At 41.3% G+C, this 27,592-nt stretch overlaps 1 protein-coding gene across 1 annotated transcript in view; it reads left to right on the forward strand.

Annotated features, from left to right (window-relative positions):
• The window catches only part of adarb1b (adenosine deaminase RNA specific B1b), a 117,337-nt gene that overhangs the window by 18,423 nt on the left and 71,322 nt on the right, over nucleotides 1-27,592 (forward strand). Inside the window, exon 2 of the mRNA XM_063497074.1 lies at nucleotides 25,001-25,050. The gene's annotated coding sequence lies outside the window, so the exon portion shown is untranslated. The remainder of the gene's footprint in view (nucleotides 1-25,000; nucleotides 25,051-27,592) is intronic.

The following is a 27,592-nucleotide window of genomic DNA, read 5'->3' on the forward strand; positions in this document are numbered from 1 at the left end:
TTTTAGCACCTTTCCCAAATTTTACACGTTTCAATCGTGCACTGAATGCAGCTGAACTTTTCATTATCAGGTTTTTTTTTCTTGCAGAAAGAGTCTCGCACCTCCATCAACACCTTTATATTGCAGTATGTGATTAAACCTCCCAGCACGTCCTTTGAGGACATTTTTCATAGATTTTGTTTTTCATAAGTGAAAATCTTTTCAAGAGTCCTCAAGAGGGTTCGTGGGTATTAAATTAAACTCACCAAGTTAGAATACGGAGTCAATGGTGTACTCATTAATGTCATGCGGTGGCAAGAAATGCTGGCCTTCAAGCTTGACAGCCATTGGATGCCTAATAATTTTCTCTTTAATGCTAAAGTGGCTCTTGAAACAGATTCCCAAAGGACCTGCTTGTGGGGGGAAAATCAACTTTCTTTTGCTTTTTTTAATTTTAATTTAGATAAACCTGGACTCATTCTAAAAAAAACCCATTCTCCTATTATCACTTGCTTCTAAGGCCTCCACGTCTATCAGTGCAGTTGCAGACAAAGTGAATGTACAAGGATGACTGCCATTTGAGTCAAAGCTGTGTTGTAACCCAACCTGATGACCTAAATGAACAGAGTGGAGTGCTTTCAGGCAGTGACAGTGACCCGCACGCATGCCTAAGAAGTGCTGCCTTTAAATGGCAGTGTAAATGGTGGTGAAAGTCTGGGAACAACACTTTCAGTAAGGCTGGTTTGTTTGGGATTAGTGGGCCAGATGGCGGCTTCTCTGCGCACGTCCATTTAAATGTGTGCAGTTGCCTGATTTGTTTGTCTGAAGACACTTACAATGAGTACAGTAGTAAAATAAACAAAGCATTACTCAAGTGAGCAATGGTCAAAGCCACAGCGGGCGATTGCGGTTACAAATATTACTGTGCTGCTTAAAGAGCTTTGTGAGACATAACAAAAGCGGGAGCGGTGAAAAGAATTAGAGCTAGGGAGTGCATAGCCTTCAAACATGGCATGATTACACAAAGACCTCTCTAATGAGAGATCCACGCTTCAGAGGGAAGTGCTTCGTTTTAAGGAAAAGGAATGTGCTTGCTTTTTTTGGGCATCTCTGCTTTTGTGTTGAATCGAGCAGCTTTTGTTGCAGCTTGTTTCCTTTCTTTGGGCATGACGGAGGTCTTTGTTTGGATTTGATGACCGGTCGTCTAACCATTCGCGCTAATGTGACTTTGTCTTTACAGCTTCAAGAAACACAGGATTATTTTAAGTTTTGAATTTAACCCATTGTTCAAGTCATTAGAGTTTCCAATTTTCAATTTCCTGAGAAAATTGTGCAGTTTTCTAGACGCCTCTATGAAATATGAATTAGAATAGTGTTTAAATGGGAGATTTAAGCTGTGTACACAGTACATTCAGATGTGACAAAGGAAAGAATCAAATCTTCGTGTGTGGTACAGTTTTTGAGGTTTTTGAGTGTTAGCTGAAAGGAGAAGCAGCATTTGTAATACGTGACTTCATAAAGAGACTTTTTAACCCTAAAAGTATCAGTCAGTCCACCTGGACTTATTTCGTAACTTTGGCTGTAACACCTGTAGGTGGCAGCACTGCTAAGAATGATCAGCATCACGCGCCATTTTTGAATAAACGGGAAAAAGTAGAACCGACCCTGAAATATTTGGTTAATGTGGGGTTTTTTGAACCCCCATCAGTTCATTCTAATCTTTGTTTCCAAAAAAAGAAAATATAATAATTTAAATTATTAGGCATCAACTGCCAAAATTGAATGCTTTAGATGTCTCTCACATCTCGCACGTTTGTGAAAATATTCAAATATTACTGGAGCAATTTGGCTCTACAATTCCCAGAGAGAGCTCATGTTATAGTCTTTAAGTTGGTATTGACAAATTAATGAAAGATGGGCGACCTTCTTTTTACCCTTAATTCTTATACCGACTCCTCACTTGCTCATTTGCATCAGTAGAAGTTGCTATGGTGAACTCTCTAACAGAATTTCTGACCTAATGGTAACATCACGTTAGGTAAGACCTCTTAATCATCGAAAGCATGCCACATTAAGACGGGCTGCCTCATTCACCAGCTCGTACAAAGGAGGTGTTTCTATCCCACAGAGGAGCTTTGCATCCTCACGATTTGCAGACTGCAGAGCAGAGTGCTGCAGACTCCAGTGGAATGTGTCAGCAGGCAGGCAGCGCTAGTGGTTTTTGGAAGGAAGATGTAGCAGTCCTATTACTCACCTCTGTAGCAGGGATAGTGCTGTTTTGTGCCTCCCAGGGGTTCGGTTCAATCATCGGTGCACACTTTATTACCTTGTTCTGTGGAGGTGTGCGTGTGCATTTGCTGCAGAGCCCTTTGCTCTTAACTTCTGTATTGTACAGATCTTTTTTTTTTTTATTCCCAGAAGGGTTTATGCTGTTTAATATATAGTCTTTGTATCAACCTCTAAAAATTGCCTCTGTGTGTTTTAAATAAATATGTGCTCTTCCCACGGGTTGCGTATGCATATCAGGCTCGATTCTTCTCCTCTTCTTCTTCTTCTCGGGCACCAGTGCTGCGATGATTATGCTGCTGCACTTTCTCGCTGCGTCGGCCACAGATGTTGTTACGACCCCGGTGGATGAAACAGGTTTTCCCTTAATTATTTGAGCAACATCTGGGTACAAGGCAGAGAGGCAGCAGAGGAGGACGTTTGTCCTGGAGGGCGGTCGTCCGTAATCGAACCGTAAATAAGACGTGGCTCAGGGGATGTGGGAAGCTTGTGCAAGCAGGCGTGGGTTTGTATGTGGGCGAGAGGCCATTTCAATAGAGTGCTCAGCAGGGCAGGGGGAGGGGAAGAGGTGGAATCTGCCATATGGATGAGAGAAAAAGACAAAGGGAAAAATAGACGGGAGAAGAGGAGGAAGGAGGAAAGGAGGGAGACTCAGCGGCCTACGTCAACTCACTTAATGCTTCCTGCTGGCCCCGGGGATGCTGACAGCACAGTTTTGTTGATTCATCCCCCTTCTCCAACTAGTTATCCTGTCTTTCACAGTCAGTCTCTATTCCTGTTGCCCTTGCACTGCTCTGTTTGTAACGCTCCAATCTGTCTCCTCGTCCTCTAGTGTGACCTTGCGAAACTGGAGCCTTCACTGTCATATCATCAGGTCTGCTGATGCATATGCCTTACGCCACAGAGCGTCTTTGTCTTCACAGTCAAAACTGTGCGCGTTATGTAATGCTCCCCACAGGGTAGGAGGTGAAGGGTAAAGGCAGTGTGCCACAGGGATGGGTTACAAAAAGTTGATGGATGGATGTGATTGCTGTAAGTAGGAAGTGTCCTTTCTTGCAGGCTGTGCTCCCACATTTAACACTGGACCTGCCTGGATTAATATATTCAAAAACTGCCACGGGCCCTCTTGACACCCATGGACCTTGGTAGGACTGCAGTCAACTCGCTCGACTGTTCAACAAATGGATCTGACTGGGACTGGATGTGCCCGCTGTTGTGCAACTGTTATCAGACCAAACATGTTGAAATGCAGTATTGTTCAAAAGCACACCTTATTACTTTATATTTCGCTTCCAATTAACCAGACTTTCCTCGACTTTTTTTCCAGACTCTCTGAAAGTTGCAAAAACAAAGTTTGTTTTTAGTTGAAAAACTGCGAAAAATGCCAAAGAGAACAGGCATGAAATTGTGTTTTTGCACCAAAAAGATTCTTCGAAAAGAGCCATTAGCCGAAAACTTTACACACCATGCAGAGATAAGCTATGAGTCCAAAAAACACAAGACTGCCTGTAGCAGATAAACAGTATCTAAAAGTCATATCCTTAAGAAATGGGAAAAAAAAATCTAAATTCTATCATAAACCTGACACAGGACCTGAGACAAGCATCTGGACTTCAGCTGATTCGATCGATTAGAAATGGTCTCAGTAGAAAGGTGGCTGCCATTCTTGCCTGTAAGAAAAGGCTCAAATATGTCAAATTACACAAGCACTAGACTGAAAGTGAGTGGCAACAAGTGTGATGGAGTGAAGAAGCCAAATTTAACATTTCTGATTCAAATCCTCGTCCAATTTTTGTTATATATGAAGGAGGACAGGAGAGCAGTACAACAGTGAATGGTGGTGGAGAAACACGGTGGAGGCTCTCTCTGCATTGTTGGAGATCTTGTCAAATTTGAAATTATGAATGCAGAAGTGCTGCCAAAATTATATCCACCGTGCAGTACCATCTGGAAAGCATCTGATTGGCAGCAGCTTAAAAGTTTGAGCATAACAACATCACAAAGACGCTGCCAGTGCAGTAAAACCTGGATTAAAAACAAACCAAAGCTGGACCTCACCTTTAGTGAGGCAGACTAGGATCATCTTGACAGAAAACAGAACAAAAGGCAACAACATCCAAAGAAGAGCTTTGGAATGTCCTTCAAGAAGCCTGGAGAACTATTCCTGAAGACTTCTTAAAGAATTTCCAAGAAAGCCGCCTCACTCGAGTTCAGGCTGTGTTGAAGAATAATAGTGGTCACAGCAATTATTAACTTTGAAAGTCATTAGAATTGTACACATAAATCATGTGTTCAGACTTCAGCTTTTGTTGACTCGATAAATAATTTCATCTTCAAAATGAAAGAAAGTAGAAACAAACTTAACTCTATGCTTGTTTAATCTGCCTTCGTTCAAAGTAGGAAATGATAAAGCCGGCATAGATGCAGATACCTGGAAAGTTGATATCATATTGGCCACAGTGGTGAGATTAGCAGGAATTGCAAGCTGCATGTTTTATGAAAGCCCCCAATTTTAAATTCATCTTTAAATTCAGCTGAAGGCCTCTTGCATTTTAAAGTCTGTAAAAAATTGGAGACTTTTGGTGATTATCAAGCGTTGTTGCTGGAGCAGCATCTTTCAGGGCTTTTTAAAACGGCAAATTATGGCTCCAGCTACACGTACACCAAAGCTGGCTTTGGTACTTTGAATCTGCCCGAGGCAAAGAAGCTCTTAAGATGTTTCCAAACACTGGCTTGGATTAACTGCCACTCAGTGACTGGAAAAATCAACTTTGATGTTTGTTACTGATTAGGCAGTAAAAAGAGTTAACACCGGACACCGCCGGTGCTCCAGTGTGGAGAACAGTGTGTGGCAAAGGACACTGAGCAGTCTCCTTTCAGTTTGTGGAAAATATTGAACAATGTGGCAATAATGTTGAGGCGTTGAGATTGTTCTGTTGGGAAATCCATACAAAAAGTTAATGTATTAAAGGTTTGCTCTCATCAGCCCATACGTTAGGGAAAGGAGTTGCTGTGATGCTTCAATTTCAAGCTGGATAGAAACACCCAGAAAATTCTCAACATCTGTCGTAGGTAGTGGGAAGAACAATAAAGACAATGATATTTTCAGCTTGTCTGTGGTTGTCCTAAGCTTCTGGTGACTTTTCTCCAGCTCTTACAGTGGGCTGCCATCATTTCTGTCTAGTTGCTCCTTTTCTCAGCTTCAGTCTTTAAGAGAAACATAACCCTGTTAAATTACCATCATCTATTTTAATGTTGCAGACGGGCAGCATTAATGACGTTTGCTGCCTAGCTCCAGCACTGACGTTATCTTTTTATTATTAGCTGATAGCTGCTACCTTGATAACTCAGCAGATGGCTAACATGCTTATCGGATAAAAGTATTTTTGGCTGCTCCCTTATTTCCACAAAGGTTGCCGCAGTGGATGGAGTCCCCAGGTTTGATTATGTCGGATGTGCTTCCTGATGCAACCGTCCTAATTATCCAGGCTAGAGACCGACACCAGCACGAAAGTACACTAGCTTGTGACCGCCAGAGGCCCTGTTTATGATAACCGTTCAATACTTGAGTGTTGTTGAAATGGGCGCTTTACTGACCCCTTGAAATTCTGAATAAAGTGTTTTTTTGTTCAGCGTTGTGAACATCAACTAATTCAGCTTTTAGTGAGGGGAGGGGCTGCGTGCTACCTGTCTGTAGGTGCTATGTGAAGTTGTGTGTCACCCTGAGAAATAAGCAGGTTATTCGACTGTGTTAGGGGAAGGTTTAGTTTACGAGATGTAAAGCAGTTCTCCAGCTCATTTTGACAGGTTTACATTCTCGATACTCTGACTGGTCAGTACCTTGCTGTTCTCAGAATTAGAAATTTGATCTGCTGAGGAAGCAGAGCATATAGCCCTGTTCAGTGGCTTCAGTTCCTCCCAGCCCGAATGTCCTGAGTTGACTGGGCGGATGCCAGGTAATCCCCTCTGAATTTTGGAACCAGTCTGAAGCTGACATCCAGCTCGCACGCGGCTCGTAGACTGAGTCAAGAGCTGCTCTTATTTACAGTGAGAGTGGTTGAGGAATGTTTTTACATTTTAGAGTTTTTATTGTCACTAGATGTTAAAGTAGCAAGGAAAGATAAAATGGAAAACTATTTTTAATTAATTTAGAAATGTCTGCACTTATTGAAGGCTTAGACGAATAGACGCCATTTTGCTTCAGTGTATTGATTCGGCGTGTCATCGTGCTGATTGTTTTGAGCAATGTTTTGTTCATTTAAAGACTAAATGTTGAAATCGGCCTCTTGGCTTGCCCGTGGCCTATTTCAGTTAGTCTTCAGATTTAAAGCTTAAAAAATATAAGTTTTATGAGTGAAAAGTCCAAATCCGTTCAGCTCCATTCTGCCCACAAGTCAAAGCTGATCTCCGTAGCTCAGAGATTAGATTAAATTGATATGAGTTAAGATGGGATTATGCTCCTTTGCACATCCGGATACAAACAGCTGTACACTCTATGGACAAGTAGATGTTGTCATTGCCCATTTTTCTAGATATTTGAGGTCTGCTTAAAGGATGGACGCGTTGTTGGTGCTCTCGTAGCCTCATGTCTGTGCTGCACACATCGTTGTGTTTGCTCTCTGATGCTGAAACTTGGACCCTTGTGAACGTTAGATAACACACAGAACATAACACTGTTTCTGCAAAGCCATCAAAACCAAACTGTCTGATCTTCTTACAGCTTTTATGTACTTATGTCTCTGTAAAATATTTAATGAAGTGAAGCAGCCGTTTCATGCTGTCAGAAGTTTACATGTTGGGCGATTGTTGATGATTTACGGATAGGCTTAAAATAATTTATAAAACTTTGAACATTTAAAGCCAAACATTTACGTTGTTGGTGTTTGTGCATGAGGAGAGATCTATTTTCTGTTATTCAATGGCCATTATTTGCTCATTTCAATAATTTCTGCAGTTTGGTTCTGTGAGATTAAGAGAAATCTGAAAAAAATGGATGGATATGAATATGTATTTATAACACCATTTACTTGACTGCTTCTAAATAAAAACAGTCAAGAGAAAAGTCGGTGAGAGCAAAAATGTGAGCCATTATCAAATGTGTTTTTTAGCTGTCAGTCACGGCTGATGGGAGGCTGTCTTTCCTGTATCTGATTTTTATGTGCAGTAATCTGGGGAATTCCCTAGAAATTCCTCTTGTATTTAGATTGCTGAGATATTTTAGCTACTGCATCTATAATAGCATATCACTGCGTCCCTATTAAATGTTAACTAGAAACATTTCCAGTTGTGCATGATGATTTATTCTTTTTTTTTAACCCAACAAGCCCAAGCACACATCTTCTCCACCCACAAAATTAGACCTTACTGCAGAATTTCTTAACATTTATTAGGTTTGGTGCTGACTCGGTGTACTGTGTACAATCACATGAAAAAAGCACATCACTCTTGAGGCCTCAGATCTGTAAGTGTGCATCTGCAAGTTATTTTAACTGTATTTTTAGGTGCAGTCAATCTGAAGCCATTTTCAGTCCTTTTGACCTTGTCTTCATTGCTCAACTTGAACCAAGTGAGGAGTTAGAGACCTTTTTATGTGCATGATGACTCCTAATATAGATGACAAGGGCATGTCTTTCTAGCTTAACCTGTGCCCGCAGCAGGCCTTAATCATCTTGTGCTTCCCATCTCCTCCATGTGTTTCTGCTTCACTAGTTCAACATCGTGACTTCATGCAATTGTGGAAGACAGACTTTGCTGGTCAATGCCAAGCACACATTTGTAATGAAGAGACTTTTCTCATCATGTCGAGTATTTTCTTTAAAAAAAAAGAAGTTGCTTTAAGAAACATTATGACCCACATTGGTGTATTTAGCTGTTTGAGAACTTAATCTATGGGAACTTTAAAATGAGGATGAGCAGACGATGAAGTACAACATTACATATTAACACAGCCAATAGTTACTAAGAGTTAAGTCTGAGATTAAGCCTGCAATAAAAACCAGGATTTTTATTTTCAACATGACTTAAAGTGCTAATTGTTCCATACTTACTAACGATACAATGAATGACAACAACAAGTGGTCATGTGTGAACAAGCCTGCTGAAGGTATATCACATACTACTCAGTATAATGAGACATTTTAAATGTACCTTTGTACAAATAGAGAAAAGAAAATGATTGAAAGAAAACAAAGAAGTTGTTGTGTTTAGGAATTACATAGTTATTACTTACTATGTGTTTAATATGCTGTATTTACAGTCAAAGGAAAAAAATTAAATCTAAGGTTTTAACATCATCTTGGTAGATCATAAACAGCAACACACATGATACACTGTGTAAGTATTTATTTAAGAAAAACGAAGCCAGTTTATGAAAAACTAAGTGCATCCTGCTTCCAGAGGGGTTAAGAGTGTAAGTAGCAGCCAGGTGCTGCTAGTCAAATGCATGTAATTGGCTGATCATCTGCACATGCGACCACCTCTATAAAAGCACATTTTTGCCAGTGGTCTCTGGAGCATAATTCACAGCATCACCTTTGGCAAAAACCAACCACCTTATACCAACTGTGAAGCACAGCGGTGGAGAGATTATGGTTTAGGCTTGTTTTACAGCCACAGGATCTCGGGCCCTTTGCAGTCATTGAATGGACCATGAACTCCTCTGTATACCAAAATATTCTAGAGTCAAATGTGAGGCTGTCTGGTTGGTCCAAAAAGGGTCATGCAGCAGGAAAAGATCACCAGCAAACCGACAGCAGAATGGCTGCGTTGGAATCGCCGCGTCAACGTCAACTTCCAATCATCATCAGCTGATTACTTCAACTAACTGCTGCTGAAGGTGTTTCTCCAAGCTATTAACATGCACGCAGAGTGCTGCAGTGAAAAACTTCATATTCCCTTCTCAGCTTATAGCAGGCTCAGAGAAACAGATTCTACACAGTACATCATTTTATTTTAGTTTAATTTTAAGTGCACCCAGTGCCTTCACAGTAACATACCATGAAACTGTGGAAATTAACAAATGTGTGTTGTTCTAAGACAAGGTCAACACAGGTTTTGGTCACGTAACACGACCTTCGCCATGTCAACATACGTGTAGTCCGTGTGAAATATTCCTCTCAGTGTTGCAGGCTGAGGCCTGATTCATGCGCACAGTGACAGACTCTTATAATATTAATTTTCTCTCCATTTGTTTACAGTCTACGGACAGCTAACAGGAGCAGAGACAATGATGACAGCTTTTATGATTTATGAGCCTGATGTTTGATTGCTGTGTTGCTGAGATAAATGGGATTGTGGTTAGTCAGCCAATGAGCTGTGCCTGCGCTTCTCCACCCCGCCACCGCTGTCAGGCACGAACCTTTCAGTGGAGTCATCATAAACTTCAAGACAAAAGCTTTTGATTGATTGCTCAGCGACAGTTATATGTCCTTAGTCATCAGTGAGCTGGTTACTCCCTATAAATTGATTACATGCATGCCAGCCGATGAATCAGAGAGTTGTGGCCTAGCATCTCTGGTCAGGAGAGTGCCATTTTTTCTGTCCTTGAAGAATCTTTTACAGGAAGCTCAGTGTCAGTAGACTGGCAGTGTTACCACTAGTAGGACACGAGCAGCCTTTTTTGCTCCCTGGATGTGGCACATGATGCCAGGGGAGTTTTGACCATACTGATTATTTGCTTTTGCCTGAATCAGTCAACGTGTCTGGAAATTTGTTCCATTTCACCCTTGGTTTGATTTATTTTTGCACTGGGAAAAAATGAAGCAAAACGGATGATCACTAAAATCAAGCTGAGGACTTGTAGAGCTGATTGGTTGACTGTGCCTGTGGTGGGACTGCAAACACATGAAGAAGATCCACTCGTATATGAAGAACACCTGTTTTATTTTAAGTCCAGGTCAGGCCATAAATCACTCGGCAAGCTGCTGGCAGCTACTGATGCTGCTCATCTGGATCCCAGTATACCAGTGGCATACAGAATGGGCTGTCTTTGAGCCCCCATTTATGCATCTGTTTATTATAGTTTAACACATTAACAACATGCAGTGTGTTAAATTAGCTTTTTATAGTTTATCGTTAAATCCTCCACCTTTCAGACCTCATGCACTGCATCTAACACAAATTAAAAGTACAATAAAAAAAAACCTGCATCATTGTTTCGTTATGTAGCCAAAGAATAGTATTTTACTAAAATCAAGTTCTTGTTGAAAAATGTATCTATTTATTTATTTATTTATTTGTGCCAGAGGAACCAATTTAAAAAGTCCAGGACAATATTTATGTGTCACTGATTGTGCTTCATTCTTAGTGAGAAGTGATGGATAATTATACATTTAGGCCTTGTAGCGTGCTTTTTGGGCTGTGCGGGTGATGCATCTGCTGATAGACTAGCTCAGAACATTTTTAATGTCAGATTTTTCATAAATGTTCAAAAACACGGCTGACCGATCGACCGACCAAACTAAGACTGATGTTAATTCAATTAATTTATTTTATGTTATTTATACAGCACCAAATCACAACAAGAGTCACCTCAAGGCGCTTTATATTGTAAGGTAGACCCTACAATAATACATACAGAGAAAAACCCAACAATCATATGACCCCCTATGAGCAAGCACTTTGGCGACAGTGGGAAGGAAAAACTCCCTTTTAACAGGAAGAAACCTCCAGCAGAACCAGCCTCAGGGAGGGGCGGGGCCATCTGCTGCGACCGGTTGGGGAGAGAGAAGGAAGACAGGATAAAGACATGCTGTGGAAGAGAGACAGAGATTAATAACAAGTATGATTTAATGCAGAGAGGTCTATTAACACATAGTGAGTGAGAAAGGTGACTGAAGAAGAAACACCCAGTGCATTAAGGGAATCCCCCAGCAACAAGGGGAGGGTTCATGTTATGAAGCGCAGATGCATTGGAAAATCTTACAAATGTTTTAAATGTGTCCCAGGAGTAAGTTTATTTCGAGTAGTCAAGAAGGTGGTCAAAGTACAGTAACTGGAATAAATATTTTCTGTGATCAAAACTCATAAAACAGCAGCGCTTCTGTAAAGTTTCTGCCTTTACCTTCTCAGAAAATTATGCCCTGCTCTGCAGGTGTTTGAAAGTGTCATGAAGTGGACAAAATAAAGATTCGAATGATAATAATTTTCTAGCTTTTAGCGTCTCTGTGGTATGGCGGTTTACACATTTGCTTTTACCTGAAAGGTCCTTGAGGGTTACATTAATAAGGGTACTCAAGCATACACAGTCAACTGCTGAGTGTACATAAGGGAGCAGCTGAAAGAAGCTGTATCTGTTGATGTTTTTGGAGTAAATGTTTTAATATTCTGCTGTTATTTAGATCTTTTTTAATCAGTTTTAAATTTTAGGCTAAATTCGGTCTGGTGTTTGTCTTTGGATTAGAAAGACTAATTTGGCCTGCCAGGTAATGGCTCAGATAGAAAGGACAGGAAGCCAAATGTGGCTTTATTTCATTTACCCAAACGGAGCTTATAGACTCATCTCATGCAGATCTGCGGTTTGATCGAAACAGTTTCAGCTTGACGATATCCTTAAAGACCATATTATTGATGTTCTTTTAATGAATATACGAACAGAAGTGCTGCTTTGAGGTACAAATCAAAGTTCTCTACGTGACCGTCTCCTAGCCGAGGGTGTACAGTGTGTTTCACTAATTGATATTAATTGACTTAATTATCATGCATGTGTTTGCACTCAAGGCACTACACATTGGTGGAGTGTACTTCCAGATGAATGGTTGTCCCTGTCACAATCCCACAGCTGGGGAGTATGCCTTGAGTGTGACTGCTGGACATAAATGACAAATAATGTGTTGTGTTGCGGTGGTTTATTTCCCCTCTGAGGGATTAGTCACTTGCCACTGGTCTCATTCGCTCCACTATGCCACAACTTTTACCTTCCCTTTTCCACTTCCAAAGTTGTTGTTTTTTCAATTTTTTTGTCAGATTTTTTAAAGCTAAATTTGTTACTACACATCTTACTGGTAAAATGTAAAACGAGCTGGTGTTTTTTTAAACATTTTTTAACAACTCTATCCTGGCACTTCCACAATTACTCCGATTGGCCCAGGGCGTTCTCCATTGTTTATCTGGGTGTCACAAGTGATATCTCAGACATGGCTGAGTGGACTTTGAAAGCACTTGGAGGAGTGATGGTTTTTATCATCGCATGTTAGAATTTATAAAAGCCCGTGGCCATAATAGGAAAGGAGTCTGAAACACTCTTACGCCACAGGAAAGCTCTTTCTCAGCATTTCTTTTTATACTATGATGCACATTGCTTGCATAAGAGCTGCAGTAATGGAGTAAAGTTCCTTCTTTTGAATGCTTCTCTGCAGCAGTGTTTTATTCTAGGAGAATAATTACTCACTGACCTCTCTGATCCACGGCTTCCCTGGTAGTCTTTAGATTTAACCAATGATTGCATGTCTGCTTTTCTTGTATGTAAACTCTCGTTTGTTGTGTCAGGTAACAAACAGCTCAGGTATCTTTGGCCTGTTTCATGTCATAATCAGACATACAGGTGCCAAAATAAACTGGGGATCTTGAGTTTCTCCAGATTACTAAAAAAATATCAGATTGTTTAAAAAAACACAAACATCCACCAATTTTTATCTGCTTTCAACTACGCTTCTTGTTAGGAGATGAAAATAAGTGAACATATGGTACATGAACCAAAACAACGACAGCAAACAGAAAAATGCGGCAGCTAGGGAATGACACACACAGAAGGGGCTTTGTTTCACACGTTTGGCAGTTCAGACGTTGTAAGGATGCAAAATTTGGAATAAACAATCTAAAAATAAATGTTATGTCGGTGATGTGAAGAGATTGTTTGTGTCTGTGAACACAGTATAGAAGTACAACTTTAAAAGACGTTTAAAAAAGTAGGTATCACTTAACTTCCTGGGTGGAGACCTTCATGTAAGGCGTTAGTTTTCCTGATGTCACGTCTTTGACTGATGTTGCACTGAAATTGGAGCATGACGCACAAGTATCGAGGTAAGAACTTATTGGACATGCTCCAAAAAACAAAAAGCCGGGCAGTTTCTGGAGAAGCTGAAGGAAACATATTTTTCTAAAATGGGTGACATTCTCCTTTAAGCGACTGAATCACCAGCACTCATTGCTGAATCACTGAGTTCCCATTCATGGGTAACAAAATAGAGCCGAGTAGAGTATGGCACTTGGTTGCAGAATTGTAATTCAGTACACAGTGGACTGGATGTAGAAACTTTTCCCTGTGCAGCTGGCGACTCTGATATCACGCAGCCAAATTAAACTGTTGAAAAATGCACACACACACACACATGGAGACGGAGGCAAACACTTAAGCACACTGAACAAGAAAAGCGTTTTCTGCTGTGTGAATGAGAAGCTATGGCTGAATGACTGAGCGTGTCCTCTGTGTCTCTGTGAGGTCGACAGCCCTGGGAAGATTACAGGGGAAGCACATCAAATGAATGAGAAAAGAAGAGATGAGAGGAGAAGAAGCGAACGGATCAGGAGAACCCGCAGTATTACACTTGCTTTAAGAGAATTATCTTGGCGAGGTCTGAAAGTTGACACGGACACACATAAAACATCGCCCGACTTAAATCTGTCAGAGCTCCATCTCTGTGCAGATTCATATTTTTATTTTGAGTTAACAGACAGTGCTGTGCTAGTCTTGAATCACTCCTCATTTTTTCATATTTCACTTCCAAGATATTGTACTTTAAGTTAAAGGTTTTCTTTGGATATTGGCGCCTTTTTGCCCATTCTCAGTCCCAATCCTCTTACCTCACCACTTTCTGTTAACAGAAACAATTGATTTAAAATTTTATCTTTATGCACTTACTACTAGCACCAACAAAAAATATTTATTTAGCTGAAACTATGAAAAAAGCTTGTAAGGCAGAAAACAGTGTTTTTTACACTGGCAGTGTGTCCTTAAAATTTTTAAGGAAACTGGATGAAAGAAGAAATGTGAGGGCTAAGCACTATCTACAGCAGATGAACAGTATTTGAATGTCGTGTCCTTAACAAAAATGGAAAAAATCCAGCAAAGACCCACAGGATCTGAGACATGCATCTGGCCCTGTAGCTGAAACATCTACCGTTCTCTAAAGCCTCATCAGAAATGCTCTCAGTGGAAGGATGTCTATCATGAAGCAATTTTTAAGGAAGGGAAACAGGGAGAAAAGGTTGCGATATGCCAAATTACACAAGAACGGTGGAGCTCTGTCAGGGTTTGACTGCATTATGGACAGTGGTGTTGGGGATCTTGTAAAAGACACAGTGAAACACTATCAGTCGTGTACTGGTCTCCTCAGAGCCTGGACCTCAGCATGACTGAAACGGCGTGGGATCATCTTGACAGAGAACAGCACAAAAGGCAAAACATTCAAAGAACTTTGAAGGTTCTTGAAGAACTCTGCAGAACTATTCCTGAAGACGTCTTAAAGGAATTTCTGTAAAAGCTGCCTCAGAGAGTTCAGGCTGTGCTGAAGAATAAAGGTGGTCATACCAGATATTAACTTAACTGTTTTTGCTTTACACTGTTCTTTCATGTATGTTTGCACGTGTGAATAAATCCCATTTTCCTAACAAAATCAGTCATAAAGAAATCAGTGACTTTTGCGCAGCAAAGTGCACGTGCATCATTAAATACTATCACATTTGGCTTGCCTCATGGGCAGCTTATATACACACACATTATAATCTGGCTTTCTCGCATGGAAAATGTTGTAAGCTGTGAATACAAAGACTGTGTTGTTGACTGGGTGCAGGACCCCAGTTGAGAGAGTCTGTGACACTAACGGGTGGCCTGTGTGGCTGGCAGGAAAAGCAAGGGTGGGGTTGAGTTGTAAATGGAAGCTGTTTCAAAATAGTCTCCCAGACATGCGTCACTACAGCCGGGCCACAACACATCTCCCCGTTCTTTCCCTCTTACTAGTTTCCATATGTTCAGTTGGCACCATTCTCCATGCTGTAAGGCTGTGCAGATGATTCAGTTTCCTCTCAGTGCCCTAAATATGTGAACAAACATTTTATAATCAGAATAATCATTCTGTTGGTTTGCAACAGTTAAATCCACAAGAAGACATTAAGGTTTTATTCTAATAAAAGTTTAATTAGATTTGACTTAAAGTGGCCATAATCAGCTCCATTCCAACACCATCCACTGTACATAAAATAGTAATGTATTAGCAGGTGGAGACTAAATTTTTATTATCCATTAACAAATTTATATCTAAATCCAGTTTTCCAAAGTCTTGATGGCATTGCGTGTCTGAATGGGTTTGTTTGATTTATTTCTTTATGAATCATCTCACCCTAACGTGTATACCCTCCCTTCAACGGCTGTGCATCCCCTCAGGGGGAACCATACCCCAGTTTGAGAACCACTAATTTACACTCTGTTGTGAATGTGCCGCACCAGTGTTGACTGGAATTTTCCAATTGACGGTCGGATTGATGTGGTGAATGGATTGTCGCTATCGTGCCGTTTCGTAGAACAGGGTTTGCTTTAGGTTTTCCTTGAAATGTCACACATCTGTACTCAGATCTTGTTTGGGGAATAGTTTCCATCATGAAAAGATTTTTTTTCCCAACAGATTTTCTGTCTACATCTTATCAAGTTGTCTCATGTGATGGGAGAGCCCACACCGAACTAGGCCCCCTGCTTATTAACATTTATGCTTTCCTATAACTTTGGTAAGTCTTTCAATTCCAGCTAAAGCTGGAAGTTAAACATCTACAAAAACATTGTTGCTGTGCATTTGCAATTTAGTACAATGAAAGTAACTTCCCGTCTCATTCAAGTTGATGTATGTGTGGGGGGGAGTAAAAATAGAATTTCTGCATGGTGTTGAGGTCGTGTTCACAGCCATAGATGCACTCAGATCTTCACACTGTATGACATCAATAATTCCTGCACTCAGTTGCTTAAACATATTCCTCATTTCATGGGTTTGTGTAGAATTGTGCAAAAGCAGGCAGTATGTGCGCTCGGCGAGAAAGTATTGCAGAAAGAAAATAAAGAGACAGCCTCAGAAGAATCACCTAATTACTTTTACAGCTTGAATGCATTATGCAAGCCTTATTTACCGCATTCCCCTGCATGGAGCGCTTACTGCTTACGATATGTCTCTCCTCATACCTTTTCTTTTTATGAAAACTCAGGGGAACGGTTTCCACCCCCACTTTGGATAGCATCTTGTTGACTTCATGTTTTTAGGTTAGCTCACCTGTTCTGCACAGAGTATACTCAGCAAGCATCCATCCCGAGGTAGTCGGTCCACTGCTGCCACATATCATTGTGAACACATTTTGATGGGTTGTCAGAGTGATATTATGTTCTGGGAGTTGTGTCCTCTGGAAAAAATGATGACTCCAAATAAAAGCCCTTCAAAGGGGTGTTGGCCCTTGAACATTTTACATGTTGGTATTGTGCACGCTTTAACTCTTTGCAGCTTGGAGTATGATTATATATTCTGTCATATTTCAGGCCTGCTTATAGAACAAAATGACTAGATTTGGGCTGGTTTCTGAAGTTGGTGAGGGTGGTCTCTGCTGATGCACCTACTTTTGGAAAAAGCCAGAAACGGTTCTAATGGTCACCAAACCACGTCTTTATTGATATATAGTGAGGTGACAGAACTTGGGGGAGGTAATCAGATGTTTTCTTTATGGGGGAAAGACTTTAAAAAGATTAGTGAGTCAGTAAGTCATTCTTAATGTTACATAAATGTTAAGTTTCTGACCTGTAGACTTAGCAGATTGCCAGACAGAGTCATAATTCCATCAGGTGACTGGTGTGATTTGCACTTGATTTGGGTCAGGACCTTGTTTGTGTGTGTTTACATGTGGCACGAGCACAGGAAGAGCGAGTGCTAAACCCTGCAGGCCACAGAGGATGCTGGCTAACTCAACCCATCTGTGGTGTACGCCAGGTGTACACCATGCTAATCAGAAACTTGTTGACTTCCAGTCAGAACACATTTGAGTTAAATCTCACAGTGAAAGTTTTAAACGAGCAGCGAGTGTAATGGGGTGTTGCTGTGGTATTTAGCTCAAAAGCACTTGATTGGAAGAGCTCCGACAGGCAGGAGTCTGTAAGAATCCAAGTCAAGCTGGACCTCACAGAAGCTGTTGATTTTTGTGGCAGAGATGCATAAACAGGCTGTTGCAAGATGTTTTGGGCTTCAGCTTCACCGCTGACCAGCACTGTCTCTGTTGTCTCTCATCAGCTTAACTGCATAGTGGACTGATGTGGGTTTTACTCCCCATAAAGTTGTATGTCAAGCAAAGCGGTTTGTTCACCGCACTTACACGCCAGCCAAACTTCAAAGTCATCGCAGTTTTATGGAAACTGTAGGTTTTATAGTGGAAATACTTCATTATTATGTACTGAGGTCAAAGCTCTGTAGTACCAAGCACCTAAATGGAACTATTTGGTCTGAGTAACAAAAAAACAAAACAAAAAGAACCCTACAGGTTAGCCAGTTACTAGGTTTTGCTGTCTGATATACAGTAGTCAACCTGTATTTCACTCCTTTCATCTCTGAACAGCCCAAGGTGGTGGAACAGTTTTAGGCATGTTTCCCTACTACAGACTGTAGGGCTCATGTATTTACCTCTGTGTCCTGTCCTTCCTTCTGTACCAGTGCCAGAAGCTTCCTTCTTCTGCCTCATCTGCCACAGCCTTAAGCACCTTCCTGAGCCCGAAGCCAGGGATTCCTAGGTACTTTAGGAAATGCGGAGTTAATGGTCTCCTGAAGCCTTTCAGCTGACTTCCATATGATGGATGATTGGCCTTACTGTCCTTCGGTACATTTGCAAGCTTTGTGTGCGACTCCTTCTTCATTCGGGCAGTCTCCTTTCCCTCCTCACACAGAATAGTCCGTGATCGCTGTCTTAGCAGAGGTGAATTTGAGGATGATGTCTAGCTGGAAAAGTTGTACTTTCCTATGGGAACTTTTCTTAATGATCCAGAGCTCTCCCTTCTCATCCTGCACTGGTTCCTATAGTGTTAGAGTCACGTGGCGGGCCCTGTTTGCGATTCAGAGACCTTTGTAGCTGTTGTGGAGCTGCTTATCTTGCCATCTGTAAGAGCCCTGTGATACTGATGCTTTGAAATGGTAAAAAAGATGCTGCAGCCATAGGTTCTGGTGATCAATGACATGGCTGGCTTCTTCTGAATGTTGTCATTATATTAACCTGACTGATCTGACCGCGACGCCTAAAGCAAAAAAATAAATAAATAAATAAATTATCTTCATTTCTTCTAAAACAGTCCATCCTCTGATCTGCTGACTTAGCCTTTGGGGACAGTGCTTTTGGGTTTCCAGTACAGTCAGCACATATCCAGGCCAGGACTTCCTGTTGCGTCTGGAGATTAGTACGAGTGCAGATAAATTTTGAAGAGCAAATAAAAGCTAAATCACTATTAGACAGTAGTTGATGTGAGATTCCATTTCTGCAGATGCAATCCCTTTTTTACTGTCCACATGGATGATTTACCTGCATGCAATCAAAGTAGGCCCAAAATGATTGGCCAACACCGCTACAACAGAATAAACCAGAAAGCTCTGGATAGCAGAAATCTTATCCTTTGCCTGAAAATTCCGCATATTCACCTTTATAAAGATATCTTCACATTAATTTGGATGTATTACACCATGGCAGATTAGAGGACTCTTATTTTTTTATTGTAAATTTGAGTTACTACGTGTTCATACCAACTGCTTATAGTGTAACACAATTAAGGCTTAAATACTCTGAAATGACTACAGGGCTAAAGTCACTGTGCATAACTAACTACTGATGTCCAGATGAAGAGCTAAGAGCAAATTACATACATCTTGTTAATGCCTTGAGCAGCTAATATGTGTAAAAACATATATGGATGCAAACACGCGCAGTCACTGTTGCTGCCGGAGACGCCGCAGGTCAAAATGTAAGTAATGTGCTCAGTCAAACAAGACTGACCTCTTTTAGTACAACAGCGCGTTGCTTCCATTCTAATGTGTGGTTCTGAATAATTTACATTATAAGCCAAAGGGTTAATCAGACTGATGGTGTGTCTGCACATTGTTACAGTACATTGTGCGTAAGCCGTGCCACGCTGGGTTATGTAAAAGTGGCTCTCAGGCATAATTTCTCTTGATGAGGTGACTATTATTTATGAAGTATTTGTATTTTTGTCCTCTGTTGAAATGTCAAGAGCGTCTCATTTATTTTGTGGTATACCCCTTGGTGAAATGGTTGAGTCAGAGATGGGGAAATGCAGCGGTCAGATCAGTTAGCTGTGCGTTGACAGATCGCCTGTTTTATTTTGATTAAGTGAAATGAGATTCATTTATGGTGTTCATAAAATTGGATTGTTTTACTTCCTTATCAGTTAATGAATTGGTTTATGTAATGCTCAGATGCTGACTTTATTTGCATTAGTAATATTTAAAGAATTTGTTTGAGTTTTGGGCTTAATTACTATTTCTCTACTTTTTGCTGAGAATCAGTCGAAACTGAACCTGCTGTAGCGTCTTGTGGGGTTTAGGCTGAGATGTTTTGGCGCTTTGAATGCTGGCAAGATGCACAAAGCTGTCAGAGGTGTCAAAAAAGGCATTTTTCTCTGAGCAAGCAAGAAAAACAGATGGGTTGGGGGAAAAGAAAGGATGTGGGCAGAGACTTGGGCGGGACAAGGAAATAGGCACTGGAGAGCTTTGGACACACTGGTTCTGTATTTAGGAAGACATGAAGTTTATTTTTGTAAAAGGAAGATTCGACTCTGTGCTTTGTTGTTCTTTATTTCATTGTGACACTCAACTTGACGTGTCAAATATGAAACCCTGTGTTGCATCAGTTTTTTCTTCATGTCATATTTTGACATTAGCAGGGCAGCTTTGATCACCTCTTTAATTCAAAGGGTGGAAAGGTTTATGCTGCTGCACGTAGCTTAAAATAATTTATTAACCAGGGTGGATTTGCTGACCGCGTATACCCACCTTCACACGGACTCAGCAACTAACATTTAAAGCCATCTGCGATGGTCCGCTGAGCAGCTCCATAGGAGAGACAAGATGCTAATTCCCCAAAGATACCTTTGCAGCAGCATTTGGAGTATTTGAGAGTGAGTCATTTACTCCTCCCTCACACACTTCCCTCGTATGTGACTTTCATCCTAATCCCTGACTTCAGCTTTAAAAGTGAAGGCTTTTTGGCAGCAAACAGCCTCAAAAAACTGTCGGCTGTCACACCATCTGCATAATGATGCTGAAGCGCGCTGAAGTTTGCTGCAGTCATCTATCACCTACATAGCATTATCCGCTATGTCACTTTGACCTGCTTCCACCCAGTGGTAACTCTTACAGATACTTCTGAATCGTGGGTAGTAAATGTCACAAGGAGGTCAATGAGAGAGGTTATGTAATTAACTTCCATTGTTCCTCATCAATGATTGAAACTGGAGGCTGCTTCACAGCTCGCTCACTGACACTGTTGGGAAAGGGTTGCACGGGTGGGGTGTTTTCCGTAGTTGGTTTATGTAATGGAGTGCGAGTGCAATGGAATACCATCTTAAGCATGAATGGCGTTTATGTGTTGGTGCTGTAAGATAGCGGTGTCGTGGAGTTATTGGCGGTTTCTGGAATTCCAATCAGTTCACGTGGCTAATAAGCATAAGACACACGTGGCATTTACGTCAATCCAGAGTATGCTCGTAAACTGTAAACTTCACGGCAAAGCATCCCCTCAGTTAGCTACTGTGATGACAACCAAAGCAGTTTTCGTACCAGTCTGCAAACAAGTTTATTTCTGCTGTCAAGTCGGGGATTTGAACTCGGGTCTCTGTGGGGATTGATTCGCTTCGAGGAGCTGGCACTTAATCTTTGGCTTCATTTTTCAGCCCCAGAGGTTGCAATTTGGTCTGAAGTGAGAATGCAAATGTTTTTAAAATGACTAGTGAACCCGCTGATGAATTAATATTATATTATTACACTTTTCTTGTGCATGGCAGCGACTCTCTCTTCTCTAACTGAAAGGAAGAAACAGATCACTGAGCACCGATTTGAGCGTCTTGCCCTCTGGTAAATGCGATGTTAAAATACAAGTGAACTTTTTCTCAGTGTGGAATTGGGGTTAATTGGACTGTGTTCAAAGTTTGGATTAGCTTACAGAGGGCTTCATTAACAGCAGTTGGCACTTGAAAAGCCTTTGTTTGTTTCACAAATTAAGCCGTACAATATGTAAAACGCATTTAAGAATCAGCAACCTACCGATGTCGTTCGTGATTCATTAACATTAAATTGCATACCAGTTCCTGTCTTTGGTTTATCTCGAGTGACATCTGCCTCTGTTTCTGGCTGCTCATGTGGAAAGTACAGCTGTAATCACTAAAAGTGCAGAGTCTATGCAAGAAAGAGAGAAAAAACACTGAATCAGGAGCCGTGTTTGTTGGAGACCTAGCTGCACATCTTTGCTTCTGCTAGTGGGGAGAAGGGGTCATTTCAAGTTATCACCCTCCATTTCCCTGAGATTTCACTTTCTTAAAACATTGTTTCATTTCAGACATTCTCACAGTTCAAGAGCCAGCAGCGTTCTCTGTGCTGTCACCATGAGCCTCACATCTTTTTTCCTCCTCTGCTCATGATAGTTAGCGGAGGAGGCAAGGCAGAATCCCCAGAGCAGATAGTAGCAGGAGCTGAATATTCTTAAACTCAAATTGATGCATTTGCTACTGCTAAATTAGCGGTAGCATACACTCGCCCCCTGAGAGACTAGGCGGCACGATGGCTAGTGTAGCCTCTGCTCCTCCTCTGTTGTGATACTTGGTCATAAGACACAAGAGGGAGGAAACACAAGGTGACTCACAGCTTATGTAACAAATCTTACACTGTGTTAACAAAAAGAAACCAAAGCTGTTATACACACACTTCGTAGATTCTCCAGTTTGATATGCAGTGTTTGTTTTTTCTTACTGCGCATTTTACTGTATTTGTATTGCACGAAACCAAGGACGGAGTGTACATGGTGGGTAATATTAGTCAATGCAAGGCGACTGTGTCCCAGACATTACTCATGTATTGACGTTTTGGGATCACTAAATTCTGCCGAGGCCATTCATTTGTAACAGTCAGCTTTACTTAGGATAAATCAATACGGGGTCCTGAGGACCAGATAGAAGTTAGACGTGTTTTTGTAAATATGTAGAGCACGAGGAGTATTTGATTCAGGGTGTATTGAATAGGCATGACATAGAATGGTGTGGTGTTGGATTTTGTGATAGAGAAGAATGTATTTCACTGACCTGCAGGGACTTGAGCGTCAACCCAATATTTTACGAGGTGTGTGAAATGGAGAATTAAATATGTAATATTTTTTGTTGATCGCATGTTTTCTCCTAGATAGAAAGTTCTGCAGTTTGTGGGGTGGAAAAGCTCCTGATCCAAAGCCTAACACATTATCCATCAAATATGGTGAAGGAAATGTTACAGCATGCTCATGCACGGCTTTGCAGCAGAACCGGGACACCACATGCTTATTGATGATGTGACTGCTGATTGAAGCAGCGGGATGAATCCTGAAGTGTACACGGATTGAAGATGGGTGTTACAGTTACAGCGAACTGCATTTATTTATGGCATTTAATATTATTTATTGTGACCACTGGTCTGTGTCAGGCCCTTTGTAAATAAACGTTACATACGAGGCTGTAGTCTCTGCACAGATTCATCCAAATGCTACAAAACTGAAGAGTTTCTCAAGGGATAATCTTCAGTGACCAAATCATTCACCTGATCTCAACCCAACAGAGCAGGCTTTTCAGTTACTGAAGACAAAAAGTGAAAGCACAAAGACCCACAAAAACACCCACAAACAAGCAGCAACTGAAGGCGGCAGTAAAGGCCTGGCAGAGCATCTCAGGGGAGGAAACACAGCATTTGATGATTTCCATGGGTTTTAAACCTCAGGCAGTCATTGTCTGCAAAGGATTTTCATCTGAGTATATAAAAGTAGTTTGTCCAATTACTTTTGAGCTTCTGAAAATGAGGGCCTGTATAAAAATGCTGCAGTTCCTAAACAGCTAATGCTATGCTTTTGTTCTAGCTCTTGAATTAAGGAACTCTGTGGTGGTGCACAGAACCTAACTGTGAGGAAACTGAGTGTAATTTGGAGGAAGATGGCTCCTTGAGGAAGCTCAGAGAGATTTAATGCATCCTGACGACTGTGTTGAATACAGATATGAGTATGACACACATAGATTGAGTTGCACGTATGCCCAGAAGATACCACGTGGTCCACAATACAGACCCAGCTAGTCTTTTTTAAATGCACAGTTAATAGTTCATGTTTCATTGTGTAACTGGTTTGTTGGGTGTTATTGATTTGACAATAAGTAAACATAGGTAGTGCTGGTGACAGCAAATATATTTTATTCCATCAGGTCAGAGAAATTTGGGGATACCGGAACAAACTAATAATTGGTGTGTCCCGTCAGTCTCTGAGCAGCTGCTGTCTGGTCCTGCACATGCACACGGTGTTAGTCTGCAAACAGTGTGCAGGCAAAATGAAAGTTGTTTAGCCTGATGTGCAGATTTTCACTAGTAGCGAACTTAGGCTGCTCCTTCTTCTTCCATCACTTGTGCAATATTTCAAACTGATCTGCTGTCGAAAAATGCAAAAATGACGGCTGTCTTGTTTTGAGGACACATTAAAAACACAAAGTCGGTGACAAACATTTTGAGGTACCTGCGACTGCTTCATTAAAGTCAAATGCTCATAATGTGAAGCTCCAGCTACAGAGAAATGCTGGTTTGCATTTGTAACCGGTAATTTTGACTATAGAGTTCATAATTATTCAAATGTATATACAATGTAAAGTATAAATGATATTGCAGTGATTTCATAAAGTGGGTTATGGATTAACTGCCACAGTATTACTTTATTTTAAAGTCTTAACACACATTTAACTGAAACTTGTGTGAGAGCATTATTCCTCATGCACGTTTCCCGGTGTCAGCGTTAAATGTGTTACTGACTCTTAAACTTTGTGGCATTTGCTCTTTTCGCTCTTTGTCACTGTTGAAGGACAGGTTTGCAGGGAAGTGTGAGACGAGTAACTTTAATTCATTTAGAAGCCTGCCATTCAGTTTCAGTCCATGCTAACCTTTCTAGTGTCAACACTGCCTGTTGTTTTCGGGACACCCCTCTGTCTCTAACAGTTACTAATGCGATTGGACAACGGCTCGGCATCTGCTCCCTGTTTACAAGTCTCCTCGGATGTGTTGCGTGTTTCTTGCCACTGTTTGTTCGTTGCTGCTGTGCTGTGTCTCGCTGCTGGTCAGAGTCGAGCGAGCCGCCCGGGGCGGGGTCAGCGGATGGTGGCCGGGCAGTTTCTTCACATGCCGTGGTGATCCGTGACTGTGCTGGATGCCGGGAGAGATTCTTGACCTTGATTTGTTTCATTTCTGCTCCGGGCTGATTTTCCAGCATCTCTTCAGAAGACGTCACGTCAGCTCTCTTTAAGAAATAATACACTCTGTGCGTGACACTATAGTCCATAACACTACGATGACAAATGGGCTGTTCGTTTTAACTGAACACAACATCACAGTAATATCTCAGTATTTTTAATAGTTATTTAGATATGTGTGAGACTGATGCAGCATAAATGTGTCCAGGACCTTTGACATGTCACACATTTTAATAATAATCTTCTTTTTTTCTCCTTCAGGTTCAGCGTGTGGTAAATAGCTGCTGTCCCACAGAGTTCTCTGCAGAACGGTGAGTTCAGTCCTGTGATTTACAGCTAACCAGGGATTCTGTGTGTGGATACTAATGTGGCGTGTTTAAGAAGCCTTTTAGTGCTTTGTTGTAGAAATGTACCGCTACGCTCTCGTCATCTATTGTGGAGACAATCTAGTCAACAAAAAGAAAAAAAATATGTTTGAAACATGCGAGACACGTTCAGTATTATATATAAGGTGATATCTGCTGACTACAGGACTCGTTCAAAGCTGGAGTCCCTCCAGTGATGGTGGCCAAATGAGGGGTAACATTACCTGTCAGTGAGAAATGAAGAGGCTTCGTGTTCGGTACGAGACAGAGTTCATAAACAGCGGTGTCATTTATATCGGCGCATGATGCCAGCACACATCACTCCTGGTATTCAGCTTTACAACACAGTGGATATTCGCAGTTTCTCTTCCCCTTTTCATGTTTTTTTTTCATTCGGTGTATCTGCTCCAGTGTTTCTATTTTTAGAATTGCTCAAATACCAGGGGATCCTGCACTCTTCCCCCATTCCTTTGCTACATCTCCTCCATTTACCCCCATTTCAGCTGAATGTCACAAGCCCTGCTCCTCTGTGTCAGGTTGATTCATTGTAAGCTGTGCAAATATGTGTATATGTTATCTGTAATGTCTGCAGCTGTGGAGTAAAAACAAATTTTAAAAAGTCATCAGCGTCGTTGACTGTTGGGGTCTTTAGGCGAACAAGATGACACCTACTCATGTAGCTGTTGTTGTTTTTTTCTCATCATTCAAAGAACTTGGCTTCGATTTTTAAATGTTATTTTATATTTTTTTATAATGACTACTATTGATTTATTTATTTTTGTTACAATAAAAACAAGTGAACACACTTATTGGTTTACTTTTGCAATAAAACGCCCCTGCTGGTCATTAGAAAGCATGCAGGCACTTATTTTATATATTTTATATGTTATATACAGCACAGTCTGGATTTTGATTTCACCTAGTACCTGAAGGTTTGGATATCTTGGCCTCTGCTGTCCCAGTTTTGATCAGTATAAGCCTCTTGTTGGTGCCCATTTAATGGTTGAGCTCGTCTTTAAAGCAAGATATCTTAAGTTGAATAGATATGTTATCTCTGAGAGCCAGGGACAGCTCCGACCTGGGCTGTGCTATTGACAAGAGGAGACATTTACCGTCCTCCTTGTGCGCCTCCTAAATAGTCTTCATTTTCGTGCTGGGTGCCCGGGGAGGAGGAACTGTCAGGTAGCAAAGAGGGCCATCTTGAAAAGATTCTGATCGCCGCGGTTCACAACATGAGGCCTGCCCCCGTGGGGCTCAGGTGAAGGCACCCTGCAGAGAACTTCCTAAGGACTGTTTCATTTATCCCAGGGTGAAGGTGGTGGCGTAAAAAAGTATATAAAATCATAAAACATCATGGCCAACTATGTCTGACTTCGTCATCTGCTGCTCCCGCTGAGCAGACACTCCTAAACCACAAACATCTACCTCACGGCTCGACAAGCATTCGCTTCTGAATCGACCCCAAACGCACACACACGAATACAGACACAGAATGCACATTTGGCGACACAAGCACATATTTGTTTACTTACATCTTCTAATTAAAAAACAGCCCCTTTCCATACAGACATGCAAGCCAGACCTGCTGTTAATTTCCATTATTTGTAATGCTAAATTTCCAGCCAATGCCTTATTCTGTGTGTGTGTGTGTCTGTGTGTGTGTGTGTGTCTGTGTGTGTGTGTGTGTGTGTCTGTGTGTGTGTGTGTGTGTGTGTGTGTGTGTGTCTGTGTGTGTGTGTGTGTGTTTGGCAGTAACATTCCCGTAGTTTGTGTGATTGGAAACACAGCCAGCAGTATTGTGCCTCACCGCCATTATAGTAATGAATATTTAGTGCGGTGTTGGCGAGATAGCTGACACTGACCCAGCTACGATGTGATGTGATGCTGCGGGGTGAATAAGCATTTGACAGCATTTCTGTATTTTTTTAGTATTTTTCAGCGAGCTGGCGATGTGCACAGTGACCAAAGCACCAGATTTAAGAAGAAAAGGTAGCTCAGCTGTAGACTTTGTGCTGGTGCTGCTGAGGTTACTCCTTCAGATGATTTAATCTTTATGACCAAAAGAACTAGGCTAGACATATTTCATAGGTGTCATAAGCACACGGTTTTCATACATGTGTAAGCAATGCAGCAGTGCACATTTGGAGGGAAAGACGACCCATGTACCAGGGAGGGAATTGGGAACAGGCCAGTAAGTTACTTTGAATCTAAAAATAGGAAAATTGTTTCTGTTTATTCAGATTTGACTGACTCCAAATACGAGTGTGATTCTTCACCACATCTGCCGGCTGCAGTGTAAGCGATCCAAACTCCAGAAACTGCTTGTTTTCCCGAAACCAACATCCACCTGCTCGTCTCACGTCACATGGCATCTTTGTGTCAATATCTCTCTGTGCAACTTCCTCTGTCACCTCATATATTTCTGTCCAACGTGTTTCTGACCAGTCTAACGCTGACCAGATGCAGAAGATTAGATGACCACATGTTT

This window comes from Pelmatolapia mariae, linkage group LG16_19, assembly GCF_036321145.2.
Source record: "Pelmatolapia mariae isolate MD_Pm_ZW linkage group LG16_19, Pm_UMD_F_2, whole genome shotgun sequence".
Classification (NCBI taxonomy): domain Eukaryota; kingdom Metazoa; phylum Chordata; class Actinopteri; order Cichliformes; family Cichlidae; genus Pelmatolapia; species Pelmatolapia mariae.